The sequence below is a fragment of the Bactrocera oleae genome, chromosome 6 (genome assembly GCF_042242935.1).
Source record: "Bactrocera oleae isolate idBacOlea1 chromosome 6, idBacOlea1, whole genome shotgun sequence".
Taxonomy (NCBI): domain Eukaryota; kingdom Metazoa; phylum Arthropoda; class Insecta; order Diptera; family Tephritidae; genus Bactrocera; species Bactrocera oleae.
Window position 1 is genome coordinate 60,851,724 of NC_091540.1, and position 21,430 is coordinate 60,873,153.

Consider the following 21,430-nt stretch of genomic DNA (forward strand, 5'->3'; position numbering starts at 1 on the left):
ACGCCTTCAACGATGCTGCCATTTCCAGTGCGTTTGCCACGCTAAATATGACAGCCGACATCCTGCCGCGCTGGCAGGCGTGCAGCAGCACAACAGCAGCAGATGCACACACCAACATACCATACTTATAAGTAAGTACGGGCGTAGAATAACGAAGTGACAGTCCAATTCCCAAAAGTCTAGTGAAATGTTATTATGCTAAAAGCAGCCAAGCAGTCGTCGAATTGTGTGAGTCATTCAAGCAAATATTGGCGACGCAGCGCCAAACTGTCAGTTGGCGGCCAAGTCGTGCGAATGAAAAGCAATTCTTTCAGTATTTTTGGAAAATTTTCAAAGCGTTGCCTCAGAATTGGCACACGATTTGAATTTATTTCATATTCTTTTGAAGTGGTGATTCTGTAGTGAATATGTATTATGTGTAAACTTATTTGGTTGTTTTTAAGACTCTCCCACCATGTCTTTTAAGTCTTCTAAAGGATTGAAAAACATTTCTACGAATTTGTGAATTTCTAATCTTTGCTAAGGCATTTGTATGTATACAATTTCTTTGATCTTATCACTTTAAATATGTCAAGAAACTCTACAACTTCTACTGTTTTAATTAATTTTAGTAATTTATATGCGTTCACTGCTACCTAGGCGCCCTCGATTCATCACTTCTCTGCTAACTTGTTTGAGTTCAGCTCTCGCGGAAAAGGAGTTTTGATATAAAACAGCAACACAGTTTTCCAGCTATATTTCACAAAAGAAAGCATGTAGTTATCTTATTAAAATGATGTTTTAGTTTTCCATACTCTTTTTGATTATACCAGTTTATGCGAATTATACCAGTTTTGCGTTCGATTTAATTTTTTTCTAAATTTTTGAATTGAAGATAACTAGTAATAGAAAAGTACCTGATTATACCAGTTTATGCGATTTATACCAGTTGCTTGTTCTATTGGCGCTTATCGTATTTAAGGTTTATTGAATTGAAGAAGACTAGTAATAGGAAAGAGCCGAGATAAATTTTGTGTGGTAATGGTACACGCCCATAGAGATACTTCAAAACACTCCTAACCAAAAAGGTTTTAAGATTAAACACGTTTTGGAAGTACCTAAATCTGCTACGCACTTCACTGTACATTTTTAAAGGAATATTTAGCTTAAGTCCACTTAAATTAATAACATTTCATATTATCGGCAACTCGATTTTATTTCTGGATTCACACAATTTTTTCGTATGAGAAGCTTTAAAGTACGTTAAGCTTAATTTGGCTTGATGGAGAGATTTGGTGGAAAACAACTGAGTTTACGAATTATATAAGGATACTGTTGTATTGTCGCTAGGTGGTATAGTCGTTCGACTAAATTACAATAGTTTTCAAAATTTCTATTTTTAAGTGGTGGACGTTATGTGGATTATTGCTAACAGGCCAGTAGGGCTTTTTTGAGAGTAAAGTTTTTTCTTCGATATATTATATAATACTTTTTTTTTTTTTAAAATTAGTCAAAATTTTTTTTATTTTCATTTAAGCTATTTTGAGTGGAAAGCTAGGATCTGAAGGTTATACGGTGTTAAGTGCTGTAAGTCGAAGCCACCGATGCAACTGAAGGGTTCTATCCTCTTATGAATTTAAAAAAAGCGATTTGTTATTATATTCCGAATATATTACATTTATTTCGAAACATGCTCCAACAATTAGTTTCGAAGATTAAGAATTTTTTATCCTAGTGTAATTGGTTCACAGAACTTTAAAAGCGTTTTTCTCGAAAAACCCGTTATTAGAATCAACGCGTAAAATTTCTCGGAAACAGCGGAACCGTTCGACTTGAAATTTTCACACGACCTTCTTAGATACATTTGTTAGATAATAATTGAAGGCATAATAATTTTTGATAAAAATTTCCAATTTTGAGGCCACTCTGAAATGAAAATTTTTTCACAAAAAACCACTTTGTTTTTGGAAAGCCGCCATTTTGTCAAAAATCTAAATTTTCAGTAGTTACTCGATCATTGCTTGTATTCGTTTATAGTAATAAGAAATTTTTTATTTTGGAATTTAAAATAACTTTAAGCGGATAAACTTCCTTACCGCCAAACACTCTTTAGCAGAGGTCTTGCCGCAAACACAAAAAAAAAACGCGTTACGAGTAAATATTTCTTAAAGAGTTTCAGGTTGGCCTCTTTGAAAGCTTAATTAGCACAATAATAATAGTTAAGGTTTCTAGCAAATAGTTGCCGTTAGGGATTTTATATTTAGCTGTATTTTTATTTCTCCCAATTTTTTCTAATATGTTTGAAACGGTTGTATGAAGAATGCTCTCCTTAACCAACAACTAAAGCAAAGAAAACTGAATAGGTGTAGATCGCTAAGCCTTGTCTAAAATATTTGCTATGTTTTTCCCTAAAAGCATTACGAATTCACCTCACTCCAATGCTACGGAGAAAATTGTGTTGTGTATGAAATTGTTTATAAAATATGCACATCATTATTTTCAAATTAGTTACACTCAATTGTTCTTCATGCGCAACTAAACAATGCACAGTACTGCGACTACTACACTGAAAGCAATTTTTATTCTACTTTTCTCCACAACACTTTCAACTTGCTGTGCCATTTTTAGTCTTGCCAGCGCAAAGCGCGCAAGTTGAAGTCGAAATTCGAGTGCAAATAAATTCTAATCCGTAAGTCAATTTCAATTTCGGGATTTTCACAATTTTCCGGTAATCCAACTTTTATCTAAACATGCGTCTTCGTTGCATGAAAAAAAGCAACGAAAACACGAACGGCATAAATCTTTGAAGTTTTCTTCTTTTTTCAACGTGAAACGAAAACTCCAAAGATTGCCGTGTAACGGTAGATACGACGTTGAACTTGTGCAGTGAAATTTTCAATTATCCTTGCAGTGAGCGGCGTCGCTTTCGGTAAATTTACAAGCGCGCATTTCGCCACAAAAAAAAAATATATATATAAATAACAAAAACAACAAACATGTTTGCTAGTAGTATATAGCTGAAATGGTTTGGAATGGCATAGAATAAAATGGAAATATTAAACATAAAATATGTAACCTACTTAGAGTGGCGAGCGAGCCAAGCGCCAGCGAGTAAGCGAGTCAAAGTGACGGCGGCGGAGAGAATAATGCCAAGCGCTTGCAATTCTCGCTTGCTTGCCAATGCTAGCAGCTTTGCTATAATACAGTTCTATATATATATATGTATGTATGTGTATGTCAGTGACCCCGCCCACCGCCCATACTTCGAGCGCGCTACGACACTTATGCGCGAGAATCCAATTCACAGACATCTTGGCAGATTTACTGCATATTGGCTTGTTGTCAAAAGCACACTGAAACCAGGCAGCCATTTGCCATGAATAAGGATAACGGTTATAATGCGTTGTAATGGCGTTGCAGACCGAGCGCAGGGCAACTAGTTATTGTTGGTATGCTTGTTTGCCTTTAGTTATGCGTAAATATGTTTGTATGTGTGTAAAAGTAAGGTGTGATAGCGTTGAAACACTACGTGCAAGTGTCCGAGACTTTCCGGACGCACCCAATAAACCCAGTACACCCAATACATACAAATATACACTCATGCACACATTAATTGTTGCTTTACTTAACTTTTTCTTCCCAAAAGCTGCCGAAGTGAAACTTTAAGCTGCGAAATTGAAGTTGTTGTTGCTGTGCTGCTATCATATGAACTGTTACGGTATTTTGAGAATTTATTTTATCCGCAGATTTCTTGAACTAGATTGAGTTTAGTTTATGTGTGGCCTGAAAATCGTAAACCTAACTTATGCGCTATAAAATTCGTTTAAAAGTTCTCAAATTCGAACAAATTTTGTAGAAAATATACACAACTAATAAAAACACTAACCGATCAACATTATAAAGCGTATTCTATTTCTAAAAAACTAGCAAAGCTTAGTTTTCAAAAGTTTTCTGCCATTTGAAAATAATTCTTTAAAATCCGCCAGCTCTTTGAAATCATCTCAAAAATTGTCGAGTCCTTCAAGTGTTCGTTGAAAAAAATGGTTGTAATACGATTTGGAAGTGAAGCTCGCTTAAAACTTCACAAATGACCGCGTAGAAACTTTATAAGATTTCGTTTGAGATTTCTTTACGGCTAAGATTTAGATCTTTTTTTTAAATAGAACAAACCGAAAAGCAACTGTGATCTGCTTTTTAAACATATGGTGTCAGGAGAAGCTTGATAAGTTTCGAGAGTTTGGTAATTATAGTGTTGGTAATCACTTTTATTGGCATTGAACTCGGCTCTTTAGCTTTTTAAACTCACCGAACTGCAGCTTACAATTATTGTGAGGGTCTTTATCATACAGAGTCGTCTCCATACAAAATTTAATTCAAGGTTCTTCTGTATATAACAATATTTTCAAGAACCCATTTCACATATGATAGAATATCTGTGGGGCGTAGAGATTCAGTAGCTGAATACTGCATCACTACTTTTGATTTCAAAGTGGTCCTTTCTCAATTCAAAAACATCCCCAAACCCCTTTTTCAGTATCCTTGGGTTCCAATGACTTTAAAATAGATCCATATATTGAAACCTATGCCTTGGTGAAAACCCCTTTTCATATAATATTTCTTTTCTGGATCACCATTGCGATCAGTTGTTGCTCCATTCGAGCTAAAAATATCAGAATACATTGCAGGTTTAGTCATAATAGAAGATTGATATTTTTAGCTATTTAATGGTGCAAGGCTTCCAAATGATTTACTGACTATGAAATGTGGGTTACTGAAGTTTCGTGAGTAGAGTTCTGAGGCTTGAAATTTTTTTGAAAAGGAAAAAAAAAGGAATTAGTCCAAAATTTCATGAAATGTTAAGTTTACTAGCAAATTTAATTTTAGTGCATCTTTAAAATATATATAAATATTTTTATATTTTATAAAGAGGTTTTAAATATTTATTAGACTAACCAATATCTAGAGAACAAAAGAAACGTATATGTGTATATAGTCATTAATTGTAGAGCTTTAAATACACTTTGTAGAGAATAGTTCTACTAAAGTGTACTTTAAATATTTAACCGGTGGTTAAATGTGGTTGGCCGGAAGGCATTAATTATAGAAATTTTAGAGCAATGAGTGAAAAATAGTGTACTAAAGTATACTTTAAATATTTAACCATTGGTTAAATTCGGTTAGCCAGAAATTATTAATTATGGGACTTTTACTGTGCTGAGTCGAAAATATATATACTAAAGTTTACTAATAAAATATATATACTAAAGTTTACTAAAAATATTTAACCGTTGGTTAAATGTGGTTGGCTGGAAATAATAAAGTAACTATATTCAAATATTCCAGAATTGGACTGAGGGAAATTCTTTAGTTAACCCGTCAGTGGTTTGAGTACATAAAAATTATAGAATTAGGCTTCAGTCAGATTAAAGCACAAGTTTCTCAACTTGAGCTAACGATTGCTCTCAATTCAAATTTGATATCGACGAGAGAATTATATATGTTTAGCCCAGCATCTGTAAAACTTATTTTCGATGCTTTTAGGTTGTATGTAAATATATTTACAACAGCAACAACACATACACATGTAAGTAAACATGTAAATTCTGACAAGCAATCCAACACCACAAACAATATAACAATAACAAAAATGGATTTGCATATTTCATTTTGCGATTTCGGAAGTGCTGCTCGCATCATACAAGTGCAAACGAAGTACAAACGAGCTGTGCGCGCGTATAGTTAACAAAAAATAAACAAAAACAATTTGGAAAAATTAGAACATTAAAAAATGCAATGCTTATTTGCATAACTATGGATTTGTGCGTGTGTGTGTGTGGCGAGTTATTAGGGGCTGCAAAAAATGATATGCAAATATGATTGAAGCCTGAAGGGGAAAATGCGAAACGGAAAAGATTCTAACAGTATTTAGCAACCCGCTGGGGTTGAAAACTATTTGGCAAATATGCATTTTATTAACTTTTGCGAAAATCCCTTAACAAGCTGCCGATGACGGCGCTTATACATATATTTGTATGTGTGCACTCGTACTCAACGCAGCAGCTTGTCAAGTAGATGCAGAAATGCCATGATTTGTAAATATATATATATATATATATATATTTGATACATGTTTATCGTTACTCTAAGCTTAGAGCTAGCGTTTGCAGCAAGTTGTTTGTGCCAGTCTTAGAAAAATTTCGAAATGAAACACTAATGTATATGGTAGTAAACCGTAACTGTCGACACTTGTTTCGAGCTATTTTTATTCATATATTTATATACTAATTAAGCTAACATGCCTTCCACATATCGACCCGCTCATGGGACAAAGTTAGGATACTGGTGGTAATATTCACAGGCCACTGCAAACGTAGACGGAGGAGATGTTTGAGCAATTTCGAAGCACATTTTTTAACCCTTATGTTAGTAACCGGGTACCCGTGTACCGCGGTGTATTTGTGTGAAAAGCTTAAAAAAAAATTCAATATTTCATTTTAAACTCTCAAATCGTCTTTTTTTAACTTAAAAGAAAGCTATTTGTGAGTAAATTTTTTTTATATTTTTTTCTTTAAATTGTCACTGACTATTAATATTTGAAGAAAAACATTTTTTAGAAATTTTTAGAAAATTTTTTTTTTAATTTTTAAAAAAATTTTTTTAAAATAAAATAAACAAAATAATAATAATACTTAGATCGTGTTATCGTGATCGGTTGCTAAAAGACGTCGGTAAAGTTGGTAACTAACATAAGGGTTAAAGGCACAGCACTCACTAGTAGATAGAATAACAGCTTGTATCTTCAATTCAGAGCAAATACAATTTCTGAAATTTTTAGGAGCGCTGACGAGGTCACAGTAGAGGAGGACACAATAGATTATAGGTTTAAGTGCAAGCCTCACTTATCTCAATTAGTTATTTAATTCTAGGCCTTCAATTATTATACTTTGAGCAGACTGAACAGGCTATATTAAGTTTGCAACGAAGCTTCCCACACCCTGAAAGAAAAGTCGGAGACACTATAAAATATATATTACATATACATCATATATATAATAAAAATAATTTGCGTGGCGAGCTGAGTTGATTTAGCTATGTCCGTCTGTCAGTCAGAGTTTTTGAGATATTGAGCTGAAATTTTGCACACGTCCTTTTCTTCCCAAGGAGCTGCTCATTTGTCGGAACCGCCGATATCGGATCACTATAGCATATAGCTGCCATAAAAGCTAGCTGATCAAAATCAAGATAATAATCTTTTTATACCCTCTATGCTAAAATAAATACACCTATGATAGGTATTATGGCTTCGGAAGCCATGTTCCGAAGTTAATATTTTTTCTTGTTTTTAATATTTTTTTTTTTTGGTTTTTAAAACGAAACAGTTTTCAAAAGCCATCAAACTTTACTACTACTATGCAAATTATTATTTGAAGCTTTATTCAATTCTGGGATAAAAAAAGAGCTTACAGCAAGAATTGTAATTGAAAGAAGAATTATTACACGTGTCAAAGAGAGAAGAACAATCACAATAGAGGAGGGTTGCAAAATGTTTGCCCAATAAAAAAATTTTCTATTGGAATTGGGATACTTTTTTTAACTAGCTGAAAGTACACAGTCTGTATTAGCTTAACCTGAACTGAAAATTATGCGTATGTTCTTCATTTTAATATACCATTTAGAATAAATCGCCTTTTTGAACTATAATTATAATATTTTCCAATTCTTTGCAAATACTTGTACTAAATAAATCTCTTATCCGCAGACTCCTCTTAGACTTTAAGTGGTACAAGTATATTCACTTTAAGTGCCAGCGCATATATATACACTACTTGTCGCCACTCTCAAGCCCCCACCTGGTGAGTCTGTAACTATCAAACTGCATACCGTATTCCATGCGCACTCTATTTGTATAACGGCAACCAAATCAAAGCAGAAAATAAAATCACGGCGAAGATGGCAGGATGTTAAAGTTGATTTTTAATATCTACAAAATTCAAAACCATATAAAAATATTTGAAAATTGGTTGACGTCCGTACGACAAACAAGCGCTCATGCTGTACGCCAATTCAAGCAAAAGCTAAGGCTATGCACATAACTAAAGCATAGCAGCAACACACGATTGGCATTCAAGTGGAGCTCACGATGTGTTGCTGGTGGGGGATGCGGTGAGGCGACAGCTACGCTAGGCAGTCAAATAAAAGGATTTCAAGGATGGCATAAAGCACGTACACACACAGGCAGACACAGAGGTACACACAGTTAGACACAAATAAAGCGCATGCACACATATTTGTACTTAAATAGAGAAGTGAAGTATGCAAAAAAGAAACCTGACAGCGAAAAAAAAAAATCTAGCCAAAGGATGTAAAAATTCAATTCAAATCAAAATGTCTGCTATCTGCAGTTGAGCATTGCAAAGGAAAGAAAGGAAAATTTGCGCGGAATGCGTCTGAAAAGGATGTAAAGCACTGCTACTGCTGCTGTTGTTATTGTTGTTGCTACTGATAATATGTAGGAGTATGTCGGCAAAAGCAACAGAAAGGATTACATGAAGAGTATATGCACACACATACACATACATACATATTTGCATATGCGCAAATATAGACACACACATCAATAAAGCAACAAAGAGCATTGGCCAAAAGCAACGCGAGCGTATACAAATCTTCAGAAGCATTCCCACTAACTCTTGACATGACAGTATTCAGGATGCAAACACACACACATATGAATATATCAATATAAATGTATGTATAATGGAATGCGCTTGCGTGTGTGTTTTTTGCGTGTTTTTGAACGCCTACAGCTCGCTCAGTCAAGGATAATAATCGCTCATCCCTTCTGTCGCTAGGCGAATGCAACAAAACTCACCCTCGCATAAACACACACATGCAAACATACACAAAGTAAGTACATACTTAGTTATTTCGCAGTAATTGTAATACATCAAATATCAAATGTGAATTTGCAAGAAAAAAAAAATTATATATATATTACATTACAAAAAAACTGGCAGGGTTGCAAGAAAATGGTGGCATTATAACGTATTTGATTTCCTTCAGATTTTTGCTAAAATCTTCATATAAACTTTTTAAATTGTATTTATATTGATTTCGATTATTCTCGACTTGCTGCTTTAAGAAGTTAGTGTGAATAAAAAATGTAGATTTTATAAAGTTTTTCATTACTATTTTACGATAAACGCTGCGAAAATGGTAATATCTCATCAAGCCGCAATAAAAAATTTTGAAATCTTCAAAAATTTCCATATAGGTTATATGGAGGTGTAATTTTGTATAGCTGCTCAATGTGTTAAATTTGGCAGGAGTTTTATATAATACAGCAAGTAAACAAATGAGCTTTTTATGAAGAGAATTTTATGTCAAATCGGCGATTTATTTTAAAAAATTTTGAATTCACTTGCTACCGCAGCCAATTTTCTGAAAAAAGTTGCCTGTTAGTAAAGAAGATTTTTCTGCTTAAAATTATCTCAAATCCCCAGAACTTTATTATAACCATAGATGAATATAGATAATCAGATAATGAATGAAGGAATAGTAAAATTTTAAATTTATTAAAAATTAGCAAATCTTAATAAAAAAAATATTTTTTGTGAAAAAAGAAATTACATTTCGCAGTAGCTTAAAAAATTAAAATTAATATCAGAAATGTGTTCATTCATTCAAATGTGTGTGATAATTAACTGATGCAGCAAATATATCTAAGATGGACGTGTTAAAATTTCAAGTCGATCGGTCCAGCCGTTTCGGCGAAATTTTTCTCACGTACTGTGAAAGTAGCGTTTCGAGAAAGACGCGTTTAAGGTTTTGCGAGCCAATTACACAAAGTTAACAAATTCCTTTAAATACGCTTCTATATCCGAAACTATTTTTCGGCGTAACTTCAAATGTTCGTATGTACATCACTCACTTTCATCTCAGTGGTGCGGTAAATAAACAAAACTGTCGATTCTGGTGCAAAGAAAATACACAAATTATTCATGAACAAACATTACATTCACCTAAATTGACAGTTTGGTGTGGAATTATCGGTCCGTACTTCTTACGAAATGAAGCTGGTGACATCGTTACAGTCAATGAAGAGCGGTATAGATTGATGATAACCAACTTTATATGGCCGCAATTGGAAGAAGTTGATCTTGACAATAACTCGTTCCAACAAGACGGGGCTACGTACCACACAGCACGTGCAACAACCGAATTATTGCGAGAAAAGTTTGGAGACTCGATAATTTCAAGAAATTGTGACATTGAATGGCCTCCAAGAAGTTGTGATTTAACACCATTAGACGACTTCTGTGGGGTTATTTGAAGTCATTGGTCTTTAGCCATAAACCAGACTCTTTTCAATCTTTAGAAGTCAATATTGAACAAGCTATTTATGACATACCATATGATTTTAATGAAAAATTACTCGAAAATTGGGTTCATCGATTTCATTCCTACAAAAGAAGTCGTGGAGGCCATTTGAATGATGTTATATGCAGAACTTAATTGTATCGATTATACTTCACATTAAATTAAAAACATTTACATTTTCTTAACAATAAGTATGCTTTTTTTTTAAAGAAATCATATCACCACCTATATTTGTATATGAAAATTGTTGATTTTATGCTTCTCAAAACGATTACCAGCGATACTAATCTAACTCAAATATCATATACCTATGTAAATATATAATATAATATTTATATATACCTTTTTGGGGGTTATGTGTACAAACAAGTTACAATGTAGTTTGCTTCTAAAAAATATTTTTGAATTTTATTTTAGTTCTTACGTTTTTAGAAATTTTTTTTTTGGCATATTCTTAAAGTTTTTTTTACAAATACCGTAATAAATTGTACATAATTCCTATGTCTTATATTATATAAACCATTGCACTAGGGCTTATATGAGACAACACTTACTGATTGTCCAGGCCTAGTAATGAAATATTCCGCATTTATATATAAAAAAATCTAATTTTAGAATAGAGACACAAACATAAAACATTGACATAATTTTTTTATTAAATAAACTGTACAACAGCAAAAAACGCAATAGCTGCTTTGCTGCGACACGCTTTTACGCAAACCCTACGACCTAGTTAGCTTTTAGCTCTAATCCCTTAATTAGTAAGCAGCCTAAGCTAGGCATTTCACTATTTCAATTTGCTCATATGCGAATATTTGCACAAACACACACACACACACATGCGCACAATTGACAGCGGTTGGAAGACATGATTTGCAAATAACGCACTTTAATTTGCATAAAAACTGCAAGCGTTGTCAGAAAACGCCGCCAACAATAGCACGAACAACATAAGTTAACGACTCGCAGTCACGGCGCAATGTTAACGCACCAAAATGCCAATCGAGCTGCCAGAAATTATGCAAATTAAGAGGCGAAATTTGAAAATATTTTCGACACAGCTGCACAAGCACTCAACTGACAGCGACGGCAAAGCATGCAAACGATGAAAAACAAAAAAAAAAAAAATCACAGGTAAGCAGCGCTATGTGAAACTGAAAGCATTTACCCGACGGCCAAAAATTGAAATTTTTTTTCTTTTGAGTTGAAAAAAATTAATTTGCATAAATACAAAATGTGCGAAAGTGTTTTCTCAATTTTATTTACAGATTTCGGTTTTTTGCGGCGCATGCAAATAAGGCTGCCACACCGAAAAGGGGTAATTGCCGCACAAAATGCCGTTGTATGCACAGGCGAAACTGACAGCGACAACGACACAGCGCTGGCGACTCATTAACATAACATTAAACGGCGCGGCAGGAAATGCGGCGCAACAAACGGTGGTAACCAACAACAATGTTATAGATATATTTGCATATAATAGATATGTTTGCATGTATATATGTTTGTTTGTGTTTAAACAAAGAACGCCTCATACCAACATCCTGATAGTCAGTCAGTCATACATTGAGTCACATACATATCACCAATTATATCTAACAGAATGCTGCTGCAGATAAGCGCATCTGGCACGTCGCTTCCTGTCCGCTCCAACAAACAACCCATACACACGCACACATACACGCGCGCACATACAACCATAACAACAGTTCAACGAACGCTGTGTCTCACTAACCTAAATTAAAATTATGTTAATGAATGAGAAATATAAAAACACAACGCCGCTGTGTTGTGTGTGTGTGTGTGTATGTGCGCGCGCTGCCTCATTTGCCTTTTCACGTAAATCACGGCCAAGGACGACGTGCCACACGGTGTTGCGCGCCGCGCGAAATGGGGGCAACCGCGCGGCCGCCAGTGTTTTCGGGCATAATGAAGTTGGCGTGGAGGCTGCGCGCTGTCGCGTCGCGACGCGGCGCTCATCAGCGTAATTTTAATTTGGGTTTTTTTTTTTTTGCTATAGTAGTCGTGGTTGTTGTTGCTGCTTTAGAGCGCAAAAATTTCTTCATCTTCATTTCTGCTCTTTGTTTGTTTCTATGCGCGTTCGCTGTTGTGCAACTCCACGACCGGCATTTTAATTTCAACTTTTTTTTTCGATTTCTTTACTTTTCATTTTGCATCTTCTACTACTTCCTGTCGCTGTGTTTCGTTCTCACTGCATTCCTATGCCACTCATTAATACGCAGACTGTTTTGTCGATTAATTTCGAATTGGCCTTGCGCGCTCGGTGACGTCACAAGGACACGCAGCGCCCGAGCGACGTGTTGAACTCGCAATTAAAATTTTAATTTATGCAAATTGCCGTTGGCGCGCCGGCACAGCTGTGCGTTGTTGGTCGCATAGAATTTTTTGTTTTTGGTATTTTGTGAGGTGTAGCCCAATCGGGATTTGTTGTGTGTATTTCGTGATTTGTGCTTTCGGCGAAAAGACGTGTCGGAATGTGTGCTGTGCAGCGGTTGGATATAGTGTTTCGGTAGAATTGTTTTAAAATGTATTATGGCTTCATAATCGATAAATAATTTTTTTTTGCCGCTTTGGTTTTGTGACTAAAATTTGTGGTTTTTGGGTTAACTTGTAGTCATCAAATTGCGAAAAACTGCCTAAAATGTCGTTTAAATTTATATTCGAAAAAAAAATGACAATTAAAAAAAATATTTCCTCATGCGAGAAGTTACCGCGCTCAAAAATTTAAAGCAACGTTTTTTGCAATAGTTTAGAAATACTAAAAATGTAATCATAAATTAAATATAATGAATTAAGCAATTTTTACGTGTATATATAATATATGCGTTCAATTTGAGTTTGATCTTACATTTTTAAAAATTCAAAAAATCTGTTTTTTTCTCATTAAATAAATGCATTCGAAAATTTACGGTATAATAAAAATTAAAAAAAAACGCTAATTAAAAAAAATATTTAAAGTGAAATCCATTAAAAAATGCCCAATAAAGATAAAAAATATTTTTAAGTTCAAACAAAACAAAATTCAGATTCGAAATTCGAATAAAATTTGCTTTGAGGTTTTAGCTTTTACTAAGTACTGCGAGCCAATTATTCAAGCATGAATTACACTGAGCTTTTATCACATTTAGAAGAAAATTTAAGATTTTACTTCCATAAGTTAATGTATTAACTCATAGGACAATTTCTTTTGCGCCTGCTGGTATGCTAAGAAAAAATTATATGCCAGTTTAAAATTATATTTTTTATGAGAGAAACGCAACGTTTAGTTTCAATATACATATATACCGTAAATACATATGTATGTATAAAAAAAAACAAAAATATATATAATATGCACCATATAACAATATCAAACAAGATTTTATAACATAAATTTTAGATTTTTTCTTTAATATTTTATCTTAAGTACTATTTCATATCACCAAGCAATAAAGACGCTTATTCTGAGTTTGATTAAATCGTCGTTCATCAAAGTAAAATTACTATTTCATATGAGTTGTGTAACCCTGCCAAAATTTTGATTGATTATCACATTTTTGGCCGAGTAACATTTTTCTTACGTAGCTAAAAAAAAATTTGCTGAAATTTGTTTTTTTTTTTGGAACTTCTTGTTTTTTCAACTTAATTTTTATTTTTATTTTTATTTTTTGTGAATCGTAAAGTTGTAAATTAGCTATGTACGTGAATAAGTTTTTATGTGATATAATTTAGAAATTCCAACTATGATGAAATTCATGACAACAACGCCACCTTTCGTTTCACCACTGTCAAAAATTTGATAACACTTATATTTGTGACCTGAATGATGAACAATTGAGTTTTTCAAACAAATTTGTGTCTGAATGAAGCAAATCAGTCACATCGGAAATGCATTAGGCAAACATAAAGAAAATTTTAGAAATATTAAATTTTTCTTTTATTGTCTACTTATATTTTCTGTTAAAACACTTCAAAAGTTTTGATGAAAAAGTAATTAGAAATATATCGCCAAAAATTTTGTAAGCCAAAAAACAAAAAAAAAGAAGATATTAAAATATTCCATAAGGATTTTTAGTAAAAAAAAGTAGAAATTAAACTACTGCAGACTTACGAATTCACCAGAGGATGTAGCCAAGCTAAAAAACCGCTTGCATTCAATACATGCGACAGTAAATTAAAAAATAACGGGAATTTTTGTTTTTTGAAAAAAATAGTTACTCATTCGTCTACACTAATATTGTTGCCTTCAAAATAGCCCCCTCGCGATATTAAGCACTTATGCCAGTGCTTATTGCAATCAAAGAAACACTGCTCAAACTCGATTTTTGGGATAACAATAACTTAACCTTAATCTAACTTGAAAAATGACGGTCCTTTAAGGTTCTCCTTATTTATGGAAATAGAAAAAGGTCAAAGAGAGTCCTGTCTGTTGAATATGGAGGCTGGGGCATCGCTACAGTTTTTTTTTTTTTGGCAAGAATTCATTATCATTTCTATTAACAAACGATAATTGCTCAGCACATAAAAATACATCTAACCTTAGCGACAGCTACAGACGAAGTAAGCAATGAATACAGCTGAAAATTAAATTTATCGTTCTTCAGTGGCATGTACAAGTATATCAACATAAGAAAAAAAATGTTGAGAACTCAACTCTCCAAATCCGCATAATTTTAATTTTCAAATTCTTGTTATTTTTGAACAATCAACTCACTCATACTTCATTTGCTATTGTTTATTTAATTTTGCTGTTAAAATGCCTTAAAAAATCTGGTCAAATAAATGTTAGAAATATTTTGCTAAAAAAATTTTGCAAACAGAAAAGAAAAATTATTGAAAAATACCATAACAATTTTTAGTTAAAAAATTATAAATGAACTGCTTGGAGCTTGCGAAATTACGAGAGGACGTAGTCAACTTTAAAAATTGTATTACTATACATATTTACATACACATTATACATTAGTCTTATGGCTTCTAAAAAAACAAAATGCTTAAATTTCTTTACTTTAAAATGTTTAATTGCTTAATGAATTATTAATCTTAATCTTTTACTTTGAATTTTAAAAGCGTTTTAATTTTTTTCAAATCATTGATAAAAAAAAATTAAGCTTGCAAATATACCTATTTATATTATTTATAATATAATTATTTATAGACGTATGAAAAATATTGTAAAGCAAATATGAAAAACCTGTAGAAAAAGCTTTTTCAAAAAACGTACTTAATGAAATACATATGCGCAAAAAAGTGTAAAACAGAAGACTTGCGAGTATTTGGGTCATTTATTGCATTTTAAATTTTTCGAGATTAAATGCTGCTTAAGCTAGGAAAATGAATATTGTTTGCAGGAAAAATTAAAAGCAGTTTTCACAATGCGAAAATTCTATGCTTTTCTCATAATTAAATTCGCAAACAAAATTTTCGAAATTCTTAAGAAAGCGTTCAATTATAACTGTACATTAAAGCTTAAAGAAAAGCATTTAAAAAAATTGAAAAATACGAAAAACCATTCCGTAGTGATGCAAAAACAAGAAAATGATGTGTTTTTTCTAGATTAATTTGGAAAATATTATTTTATGATTTTTTAAAAAATGTTTAATATTTTTTATTTTTATTATGTGCATACGTAATTCTCAGGCACATTAAAAAATCTGCTCTACGCAAACTTTTTTGTAATTTTATAATTTTAAAATAGTATAGCTAATATGCATTTATTACTTTTGTTAAATTACATTCTTGGTTACCTTGAAATACAAATATTTATATCCTGAACAGGTTAAGTTTGAAACGAAGTTTGTAACCAAAAGGAAATGTCGGAGACCCTATAATATAATATTATATATAGGTACAATATATATTATATAAAAAAGCAACATGACAAGCTGAGTCGACTTAGCCATGTCTGTCTGTTTGTCTGTACGTCTGTCTGTATATACGCGAACTTGTGCCTCAGTTATTGAGATATCGATCTAAAATTTTCAGAAACGCTGCTATCGGAGCACTACAACTTATAACTGCCATTCAAAATGTACGATCAGCATTGAGTGCTTGTATGTGAAACTTTTTCATATGCTGAGATATCTTCACGAAATTCGTTATGGAGTATTTTCTATGGCAGTAATGTACCGAAGAAATTGTTTAGAACGGATTACTATAGCATATAGCTGTCATACAAACTGAACAATCGGCATTTAGTTCTTATAAGGAACCGTTTATGTTTGTGAAGGGTATTTTAGCTTCGATACAAACGAAGTTAACGTTTTTTTTTGGTTTTTAACTAAAAAATAGTAATTAAAATATTTCAATTTTATATTGCAATTCAAAAAAATTTTTGCAAATATTGCTGGAAGCAACCACTAAATCAGTTAACTGCATTTAAAAATTGTAATGTTTAGGTCCAGGAAAACTTCATTAATACCCTAATGATTTTTAAATATAGAATGTATTTTAGCTGCATTTGAAATTAATTTTTGCGTCTAATAAAATATATAGCAATATTCTATTCAAATAATAATTATTTTTATAGTGAATTTTTTTTTCGATTTTAGTTATAAAATTACCAAAAAAAAAAATGCTTCTGTAAACGAACTGTAATTTATTTTTTATTATTATACCCATTATCAATTTGAATAACATTAATTGTTTTGCTGCTTTAAATTTACAAATTTACACTACGATTTATTATTTGTTTTAAAAGAAATTATAAAATAATTTTTTAAGAGCAGATTTTTCACTTTTTCTTACATATTAAAAAATTTGACGACTGTAAAATAAAACTTGAATGCCATAAAAAATATTGAAAGCTCTACTTTTTTAGAAAAATTTTTGACTCAACAAAAATACGTGTACTATTTCCGAAAATATTTCAGACGCCTAAATAGCTGTTGAGCTCAAAAGAAAAACTGAATTTAAAGCTCATTTAAAGATATTTTACAATTTCTCTTAATTTCCAAACAAAAAACGTTTAACCATGCATACCAATATTTCTTAATATTTTCTTGTTTTTAAATATTGAGTAATAAATTTAAATTTCATATTTTATATCATAAATTTAGCTGCTTAAAGTTTACATATTTCTTGTTTGTTAACAAAATATTATTTTTTTGCACCGTTACAGTCGCGCACTGTCTTTGATAAATATTTAAAATTTAACAAAACGTAAAAAATACAATGCACTTTCATTTTTAGTTAAGCCTTTTAATTGAAGCTTTCACTTTCACTTTGTCAGCATATATTTGGCATTATATTTTCACTTACCTATAATTTGTGTTTCACCCAAATGATATGCAGCGTGAGCTCCTTTGCACAAAATTGTTGCCATCAAATCCATTTGTTTGCAATTTTTATTTTAAAATAGCGTTATTGATTTTATTTATTTTTTCTGGCAAAATAATTTTTAACACTTTCATACGTAACTTTAAAAATTGTTTTTATTTATTTTTTTTTAATTTTTTTTTACTCGTGGCTACACAATATTTTAGTCACACAACTCACAACAGTACTGTAATGTTAAATATTGTCTCAACTTGTATTTTTACTGAGTTCTTTGGCAACAACTTGGGGCAATCCCCAAACGTATAATATAGCAAAGCCGACGACAACCTTTCGGATGCGCCTCACGTTGAGGAATGAAATTTCAATTTGTATTGCACGCAATGCGAACAGAACAGATTCCTTTTCTTCTTTAGTGGCTGGCGCCTTATCACCACTGAATCGCTAAACAATTTGGGAGCGCGTCTTCGCGTTTCATCTTCAACGGCTCCATCAATGCCAGCCAGCGACGGGGGCGACGCGCCCATGTCGATAGTGGCACGTTGGCGCGGCAGGCGGTGAAGGCGTTGGCAGCAGCGGCAATACACAGACTCCAAGGAAGCAATCAACAGCGGCAATCGAGATGTGAGAAGTCGAAAAAAAATCAACTCTATGCGTGCAAAGTTGCACAGCGAATTTCCAACAAACGCTCTCCACGTCGCGAAGAAATATTAACTCAGGTTGCCTTTTTACGCGAAATATTACAAGTGTCTGTATGTATGAGTGCAAGCGCGCGACCGTTATAACAGTTAGCAAAGGCAGTGCGCGAATGGGCGGCGAATTATTGAGACGCGACGCACCAGTCAGTCACAATGCGCGACTGCTACTGTCCGCGAACGACTTTGCCAAGCCCGCACCAAACAACAAAACGCGTTAGTGCAAAGCAACTTGAAGAAGACGTCGACACCGACACCGACGCCAACGCCAACGCCAGTAGCACTGAGCCAGTGCAAGCGGGTGTGTGTCGACTGGAAGTGGAAGCGAGTATCGTCAGCGTATTTGCCACCCCCACATGGCACCACACACATACTTGTACATAGTTGTAGGCCAAGCATTGTGGCAATTGTGAGGGGAGTTGAGGCGGCTCATAGCTGCAGAGCGCGCATTTTACGCCACTGAGTGAAGTTGAAACGACAACAAACACACGCACAGCCACAGTTACATGCCAAGTCAGAGTCATAATTTCCGTCAAGTGTTGGGCATGCGCACTGCCACATTTTCTCTCGCAGCAAGGATTCACTCTTGCGCTCCTTGTAATGCACAAATACATTGACGCGCGTGCTGTGCGCCGTAACAAGTTGAAGTTGCGCGTTTTTGTTGTTTTTGTTTTTTTTTTTTCATTTTGCAACAGAAAGTGCCACTTCATGGCAGTAGCAGTCCCGAAGGGTATATTGCCCTAGAAAAAAGTGAGTCAAAAAAATGAGAAAAAATGGTGGTGGAAACTTCCAAAAAAAAAAAATACAACATAAATCAACCCCTCACCATGTACACGCACACATGCAAAAAATTTAAAATAAAAAATAAATAAAAACGCACACATACAAGCATATTTACATATGGAGTTTGTGGCCGCGGAGGGCAATAGCAAAAAATGCATAACGAATTTTTCCAATTTTATTTTTTTGCGTTTATTCCACGCAGCGACTCACACATGCACACACCTTCGGCCGCTCACACGCTCAGCGCCGATCCTGTAGGCAAAGGTTTTGTTGTTGTAAAAAGTTGTTGTTGTATATTAACTCACCCCTTGAGTTTTTTTTTTTACATGTTTCTCTTTGTCAGTAATTCGCACTCATATTTTAAGAAAGTAGCTAACTTAAGCATTTGTTAAGTTAAAAATTCACCACACTGCTTTTGATATTCAACTAGAGTCAAATAAGAAAATTTGCTTTGTTGCCTCAAATAATATCAAAATGTGTGTTTTTATATTGTAGCGCTGTTATACTTTTGCGTTTGTGGCAGCGAGTACTTGCATAGAAAAATGTTTGTATTAAGATCACATGACTTTTATATTTTCACCACACTAAAAAATTTGCATATTGGCAGAAATCTTGAAGCGGATAACAAATTATGGACATACAAGTATAATACAATTTAATTTATAATTTTGAAGATACGAGCGATTTGCAGGAATTTTGAATTCATATTGAATAATTTCGTGGGAAACCCCAAATTTCTATTGGAATAAGCAAATTTTAAGTTTTAAAGAATTTTTCCATTAAAAAATTTATATATTGATTTTTTGCATTGAAATTGCAGAGCTGTCAATCCAAACTGGCATATGCCCCTAATATACTAACTACTACTAAAAGGCTAACCTAAAAACTAAAATTTTGAAAATCTCTAAACATACACAGTCTGAATGGACTACGATCCAATAAGAATGCGAGTCGGTGGACAAATGAATTGAACAGATCTGAAACTCGTTTCTATCAACTAAGATAACAGTTCTATGGTAATAGATTGCATCCCCGTGAAACAGGCAGCCATGAAACTGTCTTCCATTTTTTTATGTGCTATGTGCTCGACAATATGGCGGGTCCCGATCCGGAGTTTGACTCCTCAGAAACCCTTAGGGAGTTCCTGCTTAATTTAACGAAAGATATTGTTAAATCATACAAGCTTATGCCCGTCCAGGATATCCCAAGGAGACCTTGTGCTCGCATTTGGTTGGCCCCTCTAAAGTAGCCAGGCGAAAAACTGCTGAGGTGTATAAAGCTGCAGAACAAGTTTGTACTTGATATAGAGGACTGGCAGCTAATTAAGGAGGAGTAGCCAAACAAATCAAGCAAAACGGTATAAGTGGCCATTTGCAAAGAGCCGATAAAGGCTCTATCGATAGTTGACAGCAAAATCATTCTCAGCATCCACAATACCAGATCGCAGCTGCTCATGCTAAGGCAATAAAAAAAAAGGTTTTACACTTTCTCCGAGAATACCCAGCTCTATCACAAACCCGACATAGAACTCTTGGAATACATCTGGTATCAGACATTGCATGGCTATCAGCAAAAAGTATACGGTTATAAGTAGTTTCACTGAGGGCATCAAATAGTCTGCACGTAACAATGAAACGAGATAGAAAGATTGTAAAAGCCTTATAACTAGATTTACAAGAATTTGTCAAATGCATTCTCTCTCAAAAATTTTATGAGCTCAAATAAATATATTTATAATAGTTATACTTTCAAAAAATGTAGCAATACTGAGAAAATTTGAAGTCGCGCAATATTTTGAAGAACAGAAATATTTTTATATTATTTCTATCTGCATTGGCTCGCGCATACACATTTATATGAATAAATATATATTATATGTATTTGCGTGTATGCACAGCTCTGATTTGCATGTGGCATTAGATATTATATATATGTATGTAGAGTGAAGTGGCAAGCGCGCAGCGGGCGCAAATTCGCGCAATTTCCTTTGCATGGGGAATATCCTTAAACAGTCGCTATAAAAATCCTTATCAGCGCGCAGCCACGCATTTTGTCATACCTTTCAATAGACAAATATTGGAAAGCAACAATATAAAGATAGTGGTTGGGTGCGAAGTCACGCTTGCAACATGTATGGCAACTTGTGAGTGTGCGTGAGTTGTAGATCATTGCTGGCGGCTTCGGTGAGCTTTGGTGTGCTGCGGCGGCTAAGGTGTGCGGTTGCTGTTGGATTTTGCAACAAGAGGTACGACGGTGTTACCGCCGATGAGCGGCGCATATTTAGAAAAAAATATATATATTTTTATACTTGTATATAT

The 21,430-nt window shown here is 33.6% G+C and overlaps 1 long non-coding RNA gene across 1 annotated transcript in view; it reads right to left on the reverse strand.

Moving 5' to 3' along the window:
- LOC118683391 (uncharacterized) overlaps positions 1-18,475 on the reverse strand; it is a 34,371-nt gene extending 15,896 nt beyond the window's left edge. The window contains exon 1 of the long non-coding RNA XR_004979224.2: positions 17,620-18,475. This is a non-coding gene — a long non-coding RNA (uncharacterized lncRNA). The remainder of the gene's footprint in view (positions 1-17,619) is intronic.
- Between the last annotated feature and the right edge of the window lie 2,955 nt (positions 18,476-21,430).